The sequence below is a fragment of the Spermophilus citellus genome, assembly GCF_964194105.1.
Source record: "Spermophilus citellus genome assembly, chromosome: 2".
Lineage (NCBI taxonomy): Eukaryota > Metazoa > Chordata > Mammalia > Rodentia > Sciuridae > Spermophilus > Spermophilus citellus.
In genome coordinates, this window is record NC_138183.1 from 33,375,879 (window position 1) to 33,390,150 (window position 14,272).

Genomic DNA, 14,272 nt, shown 5'->3' on the forward strand with positions numbered 1-14,272 from the left:
CTTATAGCTACGATGCATGTGATTCAGTCTATGTTAGTTATATCATAATAAAAAAGGTAAAAATAAACACATGAATAACTAAATAGCATCTTATTTAATCCTTCTAACCATTCCTTGAAGGTAGCAACTTTGTCACCCATGGTGAAGGAACCTGACACTTAGCAACTTGCCCTAGATCCAGGGTGATAATCAGAATGACTGAAAGCCAGAATAGACTGGCATGTGGTCCTCCAGTCCAACTTGGATCATACTTACATTATCAAAGCTTGGAAGAACCGAGGCAGGAATAATCCTGGTGCCAAAGGCCCATGTAGGTCTTGAGGGATGATATCTGCTGTCTCCACCCACCCTCCCTTTCGCTGGGACCCAGGTTTGGCCCAGGCAGACATTTTTCTGAGTGCATATTTTTCCTTAAACCACAATTCAGGAAGGACAAAATCCCAGGAGTCTTTGCATCTCAAGAGTCCTCCAAATTGCTCCCAACTGTTTCCTCAAAGTTTGTACAAAATGAATAATATAAGATAAAGCCAGCCTGAGGTCACCAATGAGCTAGATGCCAAGCATTTTGCTGATTAAAAAGGGAGCAGCTACAACACTCCAGAGACCACCCTGCCCTAGGACCTCTGGAAGGGAATAGGAAGCCAGTCCTCCTCTCTGCCTAGTATGGGAACAAGCTCTTAAAACAAGCTAAAAAAAAAAAAAAAAAAAAAAGCCAGTAGAATATAAAGGTGCCAAGTGGGAATCCCAGGAAGAAAGTGACCAGCCCTGCTGGGGAAGTCGAAGGAAGGCGTCACTTAAACAAGTGTGACTTGAACAGGGCTTCTAAATATAAATATAAAATGTTTGGTGGGCAGAATGGGATAAGTACATTCCAGGCATAGGGGCAGGAGAAGCTAATACACAGAGACAAAGAGGATCGGATGAAACTGGAAATGAAGAAGGGCCAGGAATCTGGTTCCTCATTGTACAAGGACTGCGTCCAGGGGATCCCTGTGCCTCATAGATTAGACAAGAGCTGGAAAAGGAGTGCCTCTGGTCTCCATGGACCTTTAAAAATGTTTGCGACCCAGCTGTGGCAGGCTTCTGTTCTAATTCTCATGTCCAGGCCCTGCAGGACTTAGAAATTCTGGAATTCAAACTTACAAATTGGCAGCAATTTAGCTCTCTCTTTGCAAGTCCAGTTTGTACCCTCCCTCCATTAGGCTGTTCAGCAAAGGCCCTTACACAGGCACTTGACCTCCTCCAGGCCCAGCCCAACCTCACCTTAAAAGAAAGCAAAGAATTTGTATATGTTTTTTCCATCCCAAATAGCACAGTAATGCCATGCTTATGATACTCCTGTGCAATATGCATTTGAGGAATCTTCCAGCATCAGGCACTGGAAGTAAGAGACTGACAGGCCCTGATTTGCCACACCCCAAAGTGGAACTATCTAGAATTGATAGTGATGTCATTCATGTGGCTCTGGTATGCTGTCTTTCATGCTTGGGAACTTTTTCCTCTTGGTGCCTGAGAAAATTCGTCTACTCCATTTCTCTCCAAATATCCAGGATCAAGGTGGCACTAAATCTCTATCAGTATCAGCTTTCAATGTGATGAATGGACTCTTGATTTCTGTCTTCATGTCTGAAAAGTCCAGGTCCCTAACTGGGGTGACTGATCCACCTGGGGAAATGGCATTTGACAGAGGGACGGAGACTGACCCACAGCTCCCTGGGGCCACTGGGGATCAGGTTGTAGACAGGACAAGGAAAAATAGAAAAACATCTTTTTGCTCAATCTAGACAATTCTTTGAAACAATATTCCCCAAGGTCTCTAGCCCAAGGATTTATTAAGATAGCAGCAACTGACTGAACCAAGCCACACTCGGGAGTCCACGCTTTCTCCCTGCTCCACTCCATCTGCTGCAGGCAGGGCAGAGAGGACAGGGCCTGGTCTGAAGGCCAGAACTCAAGTCTCCTCTCCGCTCAGTATATTGTGAGTTCTTGGGCAAAACTCAAAGCAGGAGCCTGTTTTCTAGCTTGCAGAATGGACATGAAAGCAGCTTCCCAGGATCAATTGATTTTTCCTGAGTTATCTGTGTAAATTCTTGAATGCCACACCCAATCTAGTGACTGGGGGCTCAAAGGTGATTACAACCTGCTGCTACTCTCTGGAGGTCAAATGACAGTATGAGCACCTGTCACTTTGTGAATGACACCCATGATGCGCATTAGCTATATCAGTGCTGGTACAGTGGGCTGAGGCTCAATGACTATGGCCAGAAATCCCAATCATGATTTAAGAAACAAGGCTTTGGAGTTAGACCTGGAGCCCTTATCAGCTGTGCGAGCAGCATGAAATTTTCAAGCCCTCTTGCCTTGGTTTTTTCATCTATAAAATGGGAACCGTAACAGTTCTTTCTTCAGAGCAAGACCTGGAATAAGTCACGTGGTCTCCAGAATAACGTCACAAAGCACAAAATCAACAAATGGTAGCTGTTATTCTCCATATCACGATGATGATGACGACGATTCTCATTTTAGGGGCAGATGACCTTGCACAGTAGTCTACATCCACTTTCCTCCTCCGGAAGGAGTCAGGAGACAGCGAGCGCTGGAGCTCCGGGCGCCGCGCAGTGACATGCGTTCTTCATGTTTATCCCTCGAGGCTTCCTTTCAGCGTCTTCTTCCCCAGCAGCTGCTCTGTCAGCAGTCCATATGCTGCCTCGGCTACAGAGCAGCTTTCCAGACGGGGCTGCCAAGCCCGCAGGAGAACTTTGACGCGAAGTTCAGGGGCGCGCGTGCACTGTCGTCAGTCACTCCGCCCCCTGCCGCCTCTGGCTCCTTCCCCGGCTCCAGCCTCGCCTGCGCCCCTCTGGGAGCGGAAGTGGGCAGATGAGCGGCAGGCAGCAGGCCTGGTTCCGGGGAGGGGGTGCACGTGGCAAGGAGGCCAGCTGGAGGAACAGGAGGGGACAGATGCCATGGGGGCTCGGATTTGTTCCTGCAGGAAGAATGCTGGGAGCTAATTGTCTCATTACCCAGGAGCAATTTCTCCGTGGCCCCGTGTGGAAAGATTCCCCCAGTGTGTCCGTGTGGAGCTCTGGTGGGCGGCTCTAGAAGGAAGGGAGAGGCTGGGCTGGGCCTGGATTTCTCCTAGGCCAGGGCTGCAGAGTAACTTCTAGCTCTGGGCCCCTGAGACTTGGAAAGACTGCCTTGAAAAATCCAACCAGGAGCTCCACTTGTCTTCGGCTGGTTTCTCTATTGCGAAAGCTCCACCCAGTGCCTCCTGTCCCCCTACATCACCCTCAACATGAACACACACGCACCCCTCACGCCATGTCATTGGTCTTTACAGTGAGCAGTGATCTAGTTTCCAATCCATTCCTTAAACTACTAAGGTCCCTGGGTTCTGGTCTGATTTTTTCAACACTAGGTCTCAACCTGCTTCTACTCCCTGGCCTGTGCCACGTGGGCCCTCCAGCTTCCTCCCCTTAGTACTTAACCTTCTTCTATCTACCCACTGCCTTCCCAACAGGCTTTCAAGAAGCAGAACCGATTCAAAATCCATCCTTTCCTCAGGCTTTTGTTATGTTTCCTGTCTCTTTACCTCTAATTTCAGACTTCTTGGTAAGAACACAAAAGTAATTGACCTTGGTAACTTTTACTGGAGATTTCCATCCCACTGACCCATTTCCATCTCATAAGAGACAGTCTTGTGAAATGGCAGTCCCCTGATATCTCAATTCAATCATATGGTCGATGGGAAGAATATTTATTACCTGTTCTCACATTCTGTGTTGGAGGAGCTCTTGACACACAGGAGACCACACTGTACTTATCTGGCCATCCCTTGTAGGCATAATTCTAAAGTCCTGCTGGTCAACCACTCACTGTCAGGTTCACCTTTTCTGGTTCCTACCATCCCTTCAGAGAATTCTGGTTTTCGATTCTCACATCCAGTGTACATATGAGTGCATCAGGAAGAACTGCATGTAGTTGTGTGTGAGAGAGAGGCAACTACTGTGTTTACCCAAATAGTAGGTGCTGATTTTTTCTTTTTTTTTTTTTAAAGAGAGAGGAGAAAGAGAGAATTTCAATATTTATTTTTCAGTTATTGGCAGACACAACATCTTTGTTTGTATGTGGTGCTGAGGATCGAACCCGGGCCGCACGCACACCAGGCGAGCGCGCTACCACTTGAGCCACATCCCCAGCCCCCTGATTTTTTCTTATGTAACAATTATGTATAGTTGCAAGATGACTGCCCATTTCTAGCCTCATATTTATACTCCAGGAGGAAATTTGTTTAAAAAAGGAAGCATCAAGATGGAAGGGGTAGCCAGGAGTGGTGGTGCACATCTATAATCCCAGCAATTTGGGAGGCTGAGGCAGGAGGATCGCAAGTTCAAGGCCAGCCCCAGCAACTTGGCGAGATTATCTCAAAAAATAAAAAGGGCTAGGATGTGGCTCAGTGGTTATGCACCCTAGGTTCAATACACACAACACGCAGAGAACCCAGGGGGCATTGTGAGAAAACAGAGCAACAGAGACCTTTGAATTCTGGCAATCATTCAATATATGGAAAAGTTGATGGGGAGTTTCAGGAGTCTACCACTTGAGCCCATTAGATCCCTAATCTAAAAAAAAAAAAAAAAAAAAAAAAGGAAAGCAAAACTTTCCTGAAATACCCAGCAGATTTCTACCTATAGCTCTTTGGCCAGAACAAGTCATGTGGCCACTGCAAGGGAAGCTGGGAAATGTAGTTGTTTCTTTGGGCATATTGCCACCGGAAACAATATCTAGATTCCATAGTAAGACAAGGAAAAATGACACAAATGTGTGATTATTCCTTAATACTTCCCATACTAGAGAATGGCTCCAGGAGGTCAAGAGCCATGTCTGTTTGTACTCACAATTGTGTTCCCAGAGTCAAGCCCAGTGCCAGGCATACAGTGAGTGCTCCATAAATGTATGTTAATCAGGGGAATGAATGAATGCTAAAGTCATCATTCAAACATTTTAAATCTAGATAGGCTCAAGACGTAGGCCCCTGGAACTTCCCATCAACTTTTCCATATATCTGGTATTTGCCAGATTTCAAAGGTCTCTGCCACTCCAGCTTCTCACAGTGTCCCCTGGGTTCTCTGTGTGCTGTGTGGACAACCCCTAAAGCTCTCTGTCAGATCACAATAAATCAAATCTGCATCATTTCATTCTAGTTTGCCTGGAATAAAACTTCCATATTTTAGTTCATTAATTAATAGTTGATTTTGAAGCACAAGACAAAAAGTACCTACCAGTGATGCATATGATACATGATGACAAAGACAGGATCAGTATGTCCATGCATAACAACTGACTGGAATTCAAATTTTAATGCAAGTATTTATTACCAGATGCATATCATTCTGAAACAAGTGGTAGTTTTAAATCTTTTAATAGACATCTAAATATATAAGAAATCCCAACTTCATAGAATGCTATAAATTTGATAAATGAATAGAAGCATAAAATTTAGCCATAATTACTCTCTGAGATGAATAAGATTTAAAATTGTTAAAAATGTTTTTGATGACAGAATAGGTACTCATATCAGATCCTCAAATGCTTAAAAAGGGACATTTTAGTTGAATTGCTTTTAGAAAAACACTGGGCTTTCCTAAATTAACTCGAACCTCCAGGAACTGGATCTGTGAGGTCTGGGAGGCAAGAAGAGATCAGAAGGTTTTGATGGTCTCCTCTTTCCCTACAAGACTTTGGGGCACAGGGTTGGAGCTAGGGCTCTCTGCTTTCTTAATGGTACCAGCAAAGCTACTGATTTGCCCATCAACTTAACCAACTAATAGCACCTCCCCATAATACACTGCGATTTCACTGAAAGATACATTACTTCTTCAGGAGGCTCACTTTCTGAATCTGTTTCATTTTCTGTACAGTAAGAATAAAAGTGGCCTTCCTATGTGCCTTTTCCGTGTGGTCGTAAGGATCACATAAGAAGAATGTGAAGCAAATTAACATAGCCATCATCTCACATCACTCCCCATGCTTGTTTGTTTTTGTGGTGACAGAAGCTAAAATCTATTCATTTGGGCATGAACATCACACACGAAAACATGGTGTTGGTGCTAACACATTGTGTCAGCAAGGGAGATTTTTAGGGTCTGTAATGATTTTCATGGAAACACCTCAATGGGATTGCTTGAGTTGAGGACTGTGCATTCCCAGCACCAAACATGGATCATCTGTTTGGCTGTGATGGTGTGCAGGTTTACACTTACCTGGGCTTAAATAAGGAAGGCCTGTTGCTGCGCTAGTCAAGGCTAGGGGATGCTCACTGGTCTCGAGGTCTGCGCTCTCATTCTGCATCTGCCACTTCCCCATCTGTGACTGCAAGCTATAAGCCTCAGTCTTCTCATCTGAAAAATGGGGGTCTTTAACTTATCTCTGAGAATTCTTCTAGCTCCATCCTGGTAATTCTGATGTTGCAAAATCCTGAATCCCATTGTGGGGTGGGAGAGGGGAATGATTCAGATGTATAAATTCACCCTGTGACCTCTGAGACCCTTCCCTGTCCATGTCAATGTCTCTCAGATGACTTTTCTCTAGTTTCTCAGGCTGTCAACTCAGAACTTCCAGAGCCCCTGGGAGCCACCAAGTTAAGGGTCTCAGAAGAGGTCTGCAATGACCTCTGTCTCAAGCTGTGCAAAGGTTACTACCCACCCATCCGTGTGATTGCGGATGTCACGGCAACATACCCGAACTTCATCAAACAGTTCCAACAGCCTGCAAGCAGGTGCTGGCTTGTTAAGAGAAATAATTTCTGTGGTTCTCCACTCTGACCACATTAGTCATTCAAGTGTTGAGGAACAATATAAATTCCTGACATTCCAGTTTATGTGACCGCTAAGATTTATTCCAAGCGACAGGTCATTAAGGTTTCTTCTCTTTATTTCTTCTCAGATCCACTGAGAACTCATATTTCTGCTCCATGTTATGGACTGCTAACAGCTCTGTTTTTGGACAGGGAGTCAGCAATAAATCTGAATTTAATAAACTGACAAAAGATCACTATCCCAGAGACAGTCTGAGCCCCTATTCCTCATCTCCTTTGATACAAGGGCTTTTGTACTGAGACATCTTCCACATAAAAGCCAAATTTGCCATCTAAATACTCACCTCCTGCCCCATGGATGCTATGCTGTCCTGAGGCTGACCATACAACTATTGATTTTCAGACTGAAGGCCCCATAACAATTGTGGTTATGGGGAGATACCTGAACTCCAGGCTTGGCCATTTGAGACCTTAGACATGTCACCCACTCATAGCTTCAGTTTCTTCATCCGTAGAGTGAAAATCAGAAACCAGTCCTCTATACTTCCTCAGCAATACTGTGAATATTAGATTCAAGTGAGGACAGGATGGGAATCACGAAGCTATACGCGACTGGGGAAAACTTGACTACTTCATGAGTTTTGAATTTCTAGCATGTTAGAGTTGGCAGCAATTTGGGGGATTCTTCTTTACAAGAGAAAACTGAGCTAGCAATAAATGGACAGCCACCTGCAGGGCACCTGGCTCCCCTTTTTGGTGTCCTTTCAGCCAACCACACCTCTCCCCCAAATCTCACCTGCTTGTTATTCTTGGAGGAAGGCTTGGGAGTTCTTTGAGGTTCCCTGGGGAAGCCTCATCCCACTACAGAGGCTGGCTTGGGAGGCTCTACCAACTTTCTGGCTGGGACTAGAGAATCATCAACATGGCCTTGTCCACCTTCACCAGCTGTGAGAACCTTGGGACAATTTGAGCATGGCTATTTGAGTGTCTACAGAGTAGACATTTGAGTGTGGCTATCTGAGTGACTTCCAAGTTAATTCAAGGAGGCCCCTGTTCTGGCTAAATCACAGACCGCATTCTGGGTAGTTGGGAAGCACCTATCCTGAGATCCTAGCACCCCTTCCAAGGCAGCAAGCCTATCCTAGAAGATAGAAGTCCAACCCCTTCCTTCCAAGGCTTTCAGATGTATCCTAAGAACATCAACAACCCCACTCCCCAAAATTGTGGAGCAGAATGAAAACTTTTGGAAAATTAGCATGCAAACAAACGCATGAAGATTTCTATAAACTTTTACCTTCAAACCCTCTATAAACTCCTGTCTGGCTTTATAAAACTACCATATATGAATTTTCCCAGTAAACATTGGAAGCAGAAATGTATAGACGTCTCTGAGAGCCTGTTTCTGGGTAGCTGAGATGAGCCTATAAAAGTTAGGCTATGTACTCTGCCTTCCTTTTTACTGGTCCATAATATTACCCATAAACCAGAACAGTTCTTATTTACCATCTTTCTTCCTGCAGATTTCTGCAGTCTCCAACCAAAACTGGATATACAGGTAGAAAAATGAATCAGAACCTGCAGCCCATGCCCAGCTCCTGCTGGCTGTCCTCCCTCAGCTTCCCTGACCCGGGGTGAGCTGAGTGCTCTGCTCCATGAGGAAAGACACAATTTCTGCCAATCATGCCATCATCCAAGTTGTAGCCATAGATGAAGTGAGAGAACAGAGTGGATTCCAGCCCATTCCCTGGTTGGAGCCAGTCCTTGCAGGCTCCAGTTTATCCTTGATGCCCACTTCCTGTCCATTGTTGCAGCCCAGCTGCCTGCCCTGATGACTTTAAGCTCTGGCACCAGAGGCGGAAGTAACAGCTCACAGACCCATTCCTACAATTAGATAAGGCCAAAACCTTAATGAACCCCCTAATGTATATCTCTCACCAAGTGGCTTTGCTCTCCAATTAAACCCCCCAAAATATAAGGAAGACCAGCATTACAGCTTGGATGTGAGATGTCTCCCAAAAGCTTGTGTGTGAGACAGTGCAAGAAGGGTTAGAGGAGAAATGATTGGGTTATGAGAATCTTAACCCAATCAGTGATCAATCCCCTTGATGGGATTACTGGGTAGTGACTGAAGGTGGATAGGGTGTGGCTGGAGGAGGTGGATCCCTAGGAGGAGGTGGATCCCTAAGGGTGTTCCTTTGGGGTATATTTTGTACCTGGCTATTGGGGTCTCTCTCTCTCTCTGCTTCCTGATCATCACATGAGCTGCTTCCCTCTGCTACTTCCTTCCATCATGATGTTCTGCCTCACCTTGAGCCCCAAGGAATGGAGCCTGCTGTCTATGGACTGAGCCCTCTGAAACTGTGAACCCTCAAACTTTTTATCCTCTACAGTTATTCTTGTCAGGTTTTTTAGTCACAGCAGTAAAAAAGCTGACTAAAACAGCCAGGTAGAAGGAAAACGAGGTCCAGCCATGAAGGGCCTGAGGGAGACACAGACTTGATGCCAGATCACAGCAGAAGGCAGGTGGTGAGACATAGGACTGGAGGCAGCCTTTGAGCTTCTGACTGTGCACTAACCAGCGCCTCATGAAACTGTTAACCTCAGAACCTGAAGAATATGGGACCAGTCAACAAACACGTGGCTTCCCATTATGGAAGACTGGCATATGCTGGCGTCACATGTACATGCACTTTGGATACCAGACACACAGCATCTCTCATCAGGAAGAACTTTAGTGACTTTCTTTTACTCCTTTTTCTGCCTTCCCTTAGAGGTGATGCTGGAAATTTCAAGGACTTTGCTATCCTAAAACATAATTTATATTGAGACTGAGATTCTCAGGAGGTGGCCCCTTAATGAAGGTCTCTAGCTCCATCTCTCAATTCCCTCTCTGGAGAAAAACAAGAGCTAGAATTTGGAGATTATACTTGAGACCAGTGGTTCACAAGGGAAGACAGCTCATGAGCCTGAAGGAGCCCACTCATTTGTGGTCCTGGAAAGGCCAGCCAAGTTCCCTGAAGACCTTCAAGGGAACAGGCTATAGGATGACTACTCTTGTCCATGAGATGGAGAGAGCCTGCTCCTTGGACCCAGACCGAAGCTTCCTCCCTCTGCTCTACAGGAGACCATGGTAGACCACAGTTGTTCACCAACCCTTAAGACCAGAGTTGCCAAGGGCTCACCTGCACTGGACAGATCCAAGAGATTTTACCTAACAGTGGACCTGACAGAATCATGAGCAGGCTGAGGAGAATAGCATTTCACCATTTCATTCTGTAACCAGAACAACGGAGACAGGTCACAGGATGACAAGCAGTGGCCCCACTAGAATGAGCTCATGGAAGACTCAGGTGAGAATGTCAAACAGCAGCAAGAAAACTTCCAAGGATCCAATCAGACAATTTTTAAAAACCACTTTCTAATCTAAACAATATAGCATTTTCATTGAAACTTCTACTACATAAACTGAAGGAGAAGAGAGTTGCTTCTGAAAATAGTAACTTATACAAGAAATACCTCACAACACAGCAACAAATACAAACAGATAAAAATCAAAAAGGGAAAAGACAGAAGATACTTGGAGGACAAAAGCAGGATACCTAAGTTGCAAGTGATGAGAAGAATAATTAAATGATCATAAAATCTAAAACCTAAAGGAGTTTCTAAAAAGTAAGGTAAGTTTTAATATTAAGAAAGTTTTTCCTAGCCGGGCGCAGTGGCGCATGCCTGTAATCACAGCGGCTCAGGAGGCTAAAGCAGGAGGATCGTGAGTTCAAAGCCAGCCTCAGCTAAAGCAATAGTGCTAAGCAACTCAGTGAGAACCTGTCTCTAAATAAAATACAAAATAGAGCTGGAAATGTGGCTCAGTGGTTCCCATTCCAAATAGGACTGATTAAAGAGAGAACTAAATACCTTGACAGAACCTAATCTTTTAAAAAGTCCCAAATGTCTCCACTCTGCAATCACTATTGTTTGCCTCTCAACTTACAGAAAGAAGAAATTAGTCACAAAAAAGGAAAGAAAGCTCAAATCAGACTAGCATCGAACATCCAATTTTTCAATTGCAATACAACAAGTTAGAATAACACCTGCAAGGAACAATAAATATATCTGGAGATATGCAAGGATTCTGACATTAGAAATATACCCATATGCCCTAGCTGAGGAGCACACTGGAGAAAGCGCTTGAACCTGTTCAAGCAGGAAGACGGATCAGAGCAAAAGCACCAGCAGGCAGCACCGAGGTCCTAGGTCACAGCTGGCAAGCACTGTGATGGGTTGGTGCTAGTTCTATCTTGATGGGTAAATGGTTCAATACCACCTGTATGTATGTTTGCATGTGTGTGTGCAGGCATGTGTGCAAATGGGAGTAATATGCATGGAGATTTTTATTTAAGGTTTTAAAGAAGAAATCTTAGAACAGAGAAAAGGGAAAAGCTAAACCTAGTAATAGACTAAATATTTAAACTAAATGTTTTAAACTATTTGAGCAAGATCTGGAAATAGAAAATAGGAGGGTTGAGAGTGAAGGAATAAAACATTTCTAATTATTTCCTTTCATCTTGCTCTTAGTAGAGATGGATGGGTTATAAAAAACAAGTTGGTGGAAGCAAGTTGATAATTGCTGTCATAATCAGACATAAGATGTAAGATGTTCAAGGATGATTCTTGGGACTAAAAAATAACCACTTGCCAAACTGAAAAGCTGAGAAATACTTCAAAATTAGTAAGAGGAAAAGGAAATGAATAATAATTCAAGCTAGCAAATTAATTATTTGATTGACTGATTAAAAGAAAAAAGACGAGACAATAACAAAGAAAAACATAGAAAACATAAAATTATATGGAAGAGTATATATTACCCTAACTGTAGATGCACTGAATTCCTCTATGAAAGCACAGTATGCTGAATGAAAATAAGATGCACACCTACAGAGACACCTTGCAAATTCAAACAAAATGGAAGCAAAAGCTTAAACATGTCACACAAAATGTAGGGAAAGTCAAAACAGCAAGCAGGAAAAAAGAAGGTAAAAAATAACAAAACTTCCTAGCCCCCCAAAAAGGTCATAGTTAAACATAAGACCCAAACTCATATAAATAAAAGGAGAATTTGATTTAAGAATATGTAGGGGAGACTGCTGGGGTTGTGGCTCAATGATGAGCATTCGCCTAGCAAGCGTGAGGCACTGGGTTTGATCCTCAGCACCACATAAAAATAAATAAATATATTCAGCACCACATAAAAATAAATAAATAAAATAAAGGTATTGTGTCATCTACAACTAAAACATCTTTTAAAAATTAAAAAAACTGTGGGGAATTTTAATATGCCATTTTCAGAACTGGATAAACCTAGGAGTAAACAAAACAAAGCATATTAAGAAAGGGAAGGCCCTAAAGCTAGACGTAACCACAGACAGCAATAACCACCATCCTAATTAATAAACAAACAGAAAACTTGGGTTTCTACAAATACAAAGAACATGTTTGCTTCTTGAACAATAAAGTAGTTACAAAAATCAGTTGTGCAATTGACCAAAAACAATCTTGATAAAATTTTAAAAGCAGAAATTTGATAAGCCACATTCTTTGCCTACCAATATGAGCAAAATAAAAATGACTACTTGGAAACTACAAAATGTCCTCCTATATAATGACTGTACCAAAGAAAGTATAAATTATCTAGAAAGTGACAAAAATAACACTTCTTATGAAATTTAACTAAAGCTATAGTATGACTAAAATACATAGACTTAAGTACCTATAATATATTCTGTATCATTTAAGAAGGTATGATAAAGCATTTTTCTCTGTCTGAAATTTCTTTTAAATCTACAATTACTTAGGTAATATATATAATAATGTATTATTATTCCAAATGCAAATATCTTTGAATAATTATACATTTGGGTGGCTATAACAAAATAACTTCAGACTGGTTAGTTTATGAATAACAAAAATTTGTTTCTCACAGTTCTCAAGGTGGAAGTCCAAGATCAAGTCACCACCAGATTCATTGTCTGGCAAGGGCCTGTTTCTCATAGACAAGCCTTCTTGCTATGTCCCAACATGGCAAAAAGGGGCAGGCAGAGTGCACCAAACCCTTTATAAGGGCACTAACCCCATTTATGAGGAAGGGGTCCTTATGACCAGATTGCCTCCCCAAGTCTCCATCTCTCCCCCATCACCTTGGGGGATGGGTTTCAACATATAAATTTAGGAGGGACACCAATAGCAATGATATACTTTCTGAGAACTTTTATACATCATAATATTTCCAATTGCCTCACGCTTGGAATTTTGGCTGAGTTTAATTTGGGGGTCACAAATTTTCTTTCAAGCTCTGTATGTATTAGCTCATGTGCTATATTGAAAATTACAGTAGTCAAACATTTAGCACAAACACAAAAGGCCTGAGAACCACTGACCAGAACATTATTACCAGGAAATCCTCACCTTTTGGGGTGCATCACACCTCCACCACCAGTCTTTCTACCTCTAACTAACTGTCATTAGACTATAATTAGATTAAAAGTAAGGAAATTCCAGAAAGTGTCTGAGTCTATCCTGTGTACCTTGTTTTGGATTTCCCATCTCTCAGGCCAGAGAGATTCTATCTTGGGTAAAAGCATGTACACACCAGAAACTACTGGCAGAATCTCTGGCGAAAATGATACTATAAGTGCTTGAAATATAATATGATGAAAATGAATTTGGCTTAAACAACTCAAATTTCAGTTTCAACATATTGAAATTTTCAAATTTATCTCACAAATAAATATACCAAATTCTTCTAGGAGTTTAATCACTTAAAATAAACACAGTCTTTACTCTGGAATTTCAAAAAAAGGGCATCAGGACACTTCAAGTAAACTGCCCCTTGACAGTCAATAAACCCTTACATAGAACAGAAGAACTTCGCTATCTATACTTAAATGTTCATAGAGCAAAGCAAATAATTTTATGATTTTTTTATTTATTTGTGTTTTTTTAAATAAAAATTACTATCTGGATAGCAAGGTTGCACTTTGCTTGTCAGTAAAGTTACCATATAACCTAAAAAAATAGATGAAAGTTTACAACTTTTTCCATTAAAAAGCACTCTTTTCAGATCCCGCATTGTTTGATCACCATCAGGAAACACTATCAATACTTTTTTCCAATTCAGTTCATTGACTTCAAATAATGTTGGCATAGCTTCAAAGACATCATCAGCTTCGATGATAGTCTCCAAGGCTTTGAAAAGCATCACTTTTTATTCCAATATCTCTCTAACCACAAATCACACATAAATAAATAATGGTGCCCAATTCCTGTCCTCTGTGGATTTGTCACAACTAAAAGCAAAATGAGCGATGATTGGCTCTTTTGCCAAACTTGAAGCCTGATATCTTTAACACATCAATTTGACACTTGACTATAGAAATAAACAGAAAAGAAAAGCCATTTTCTAGT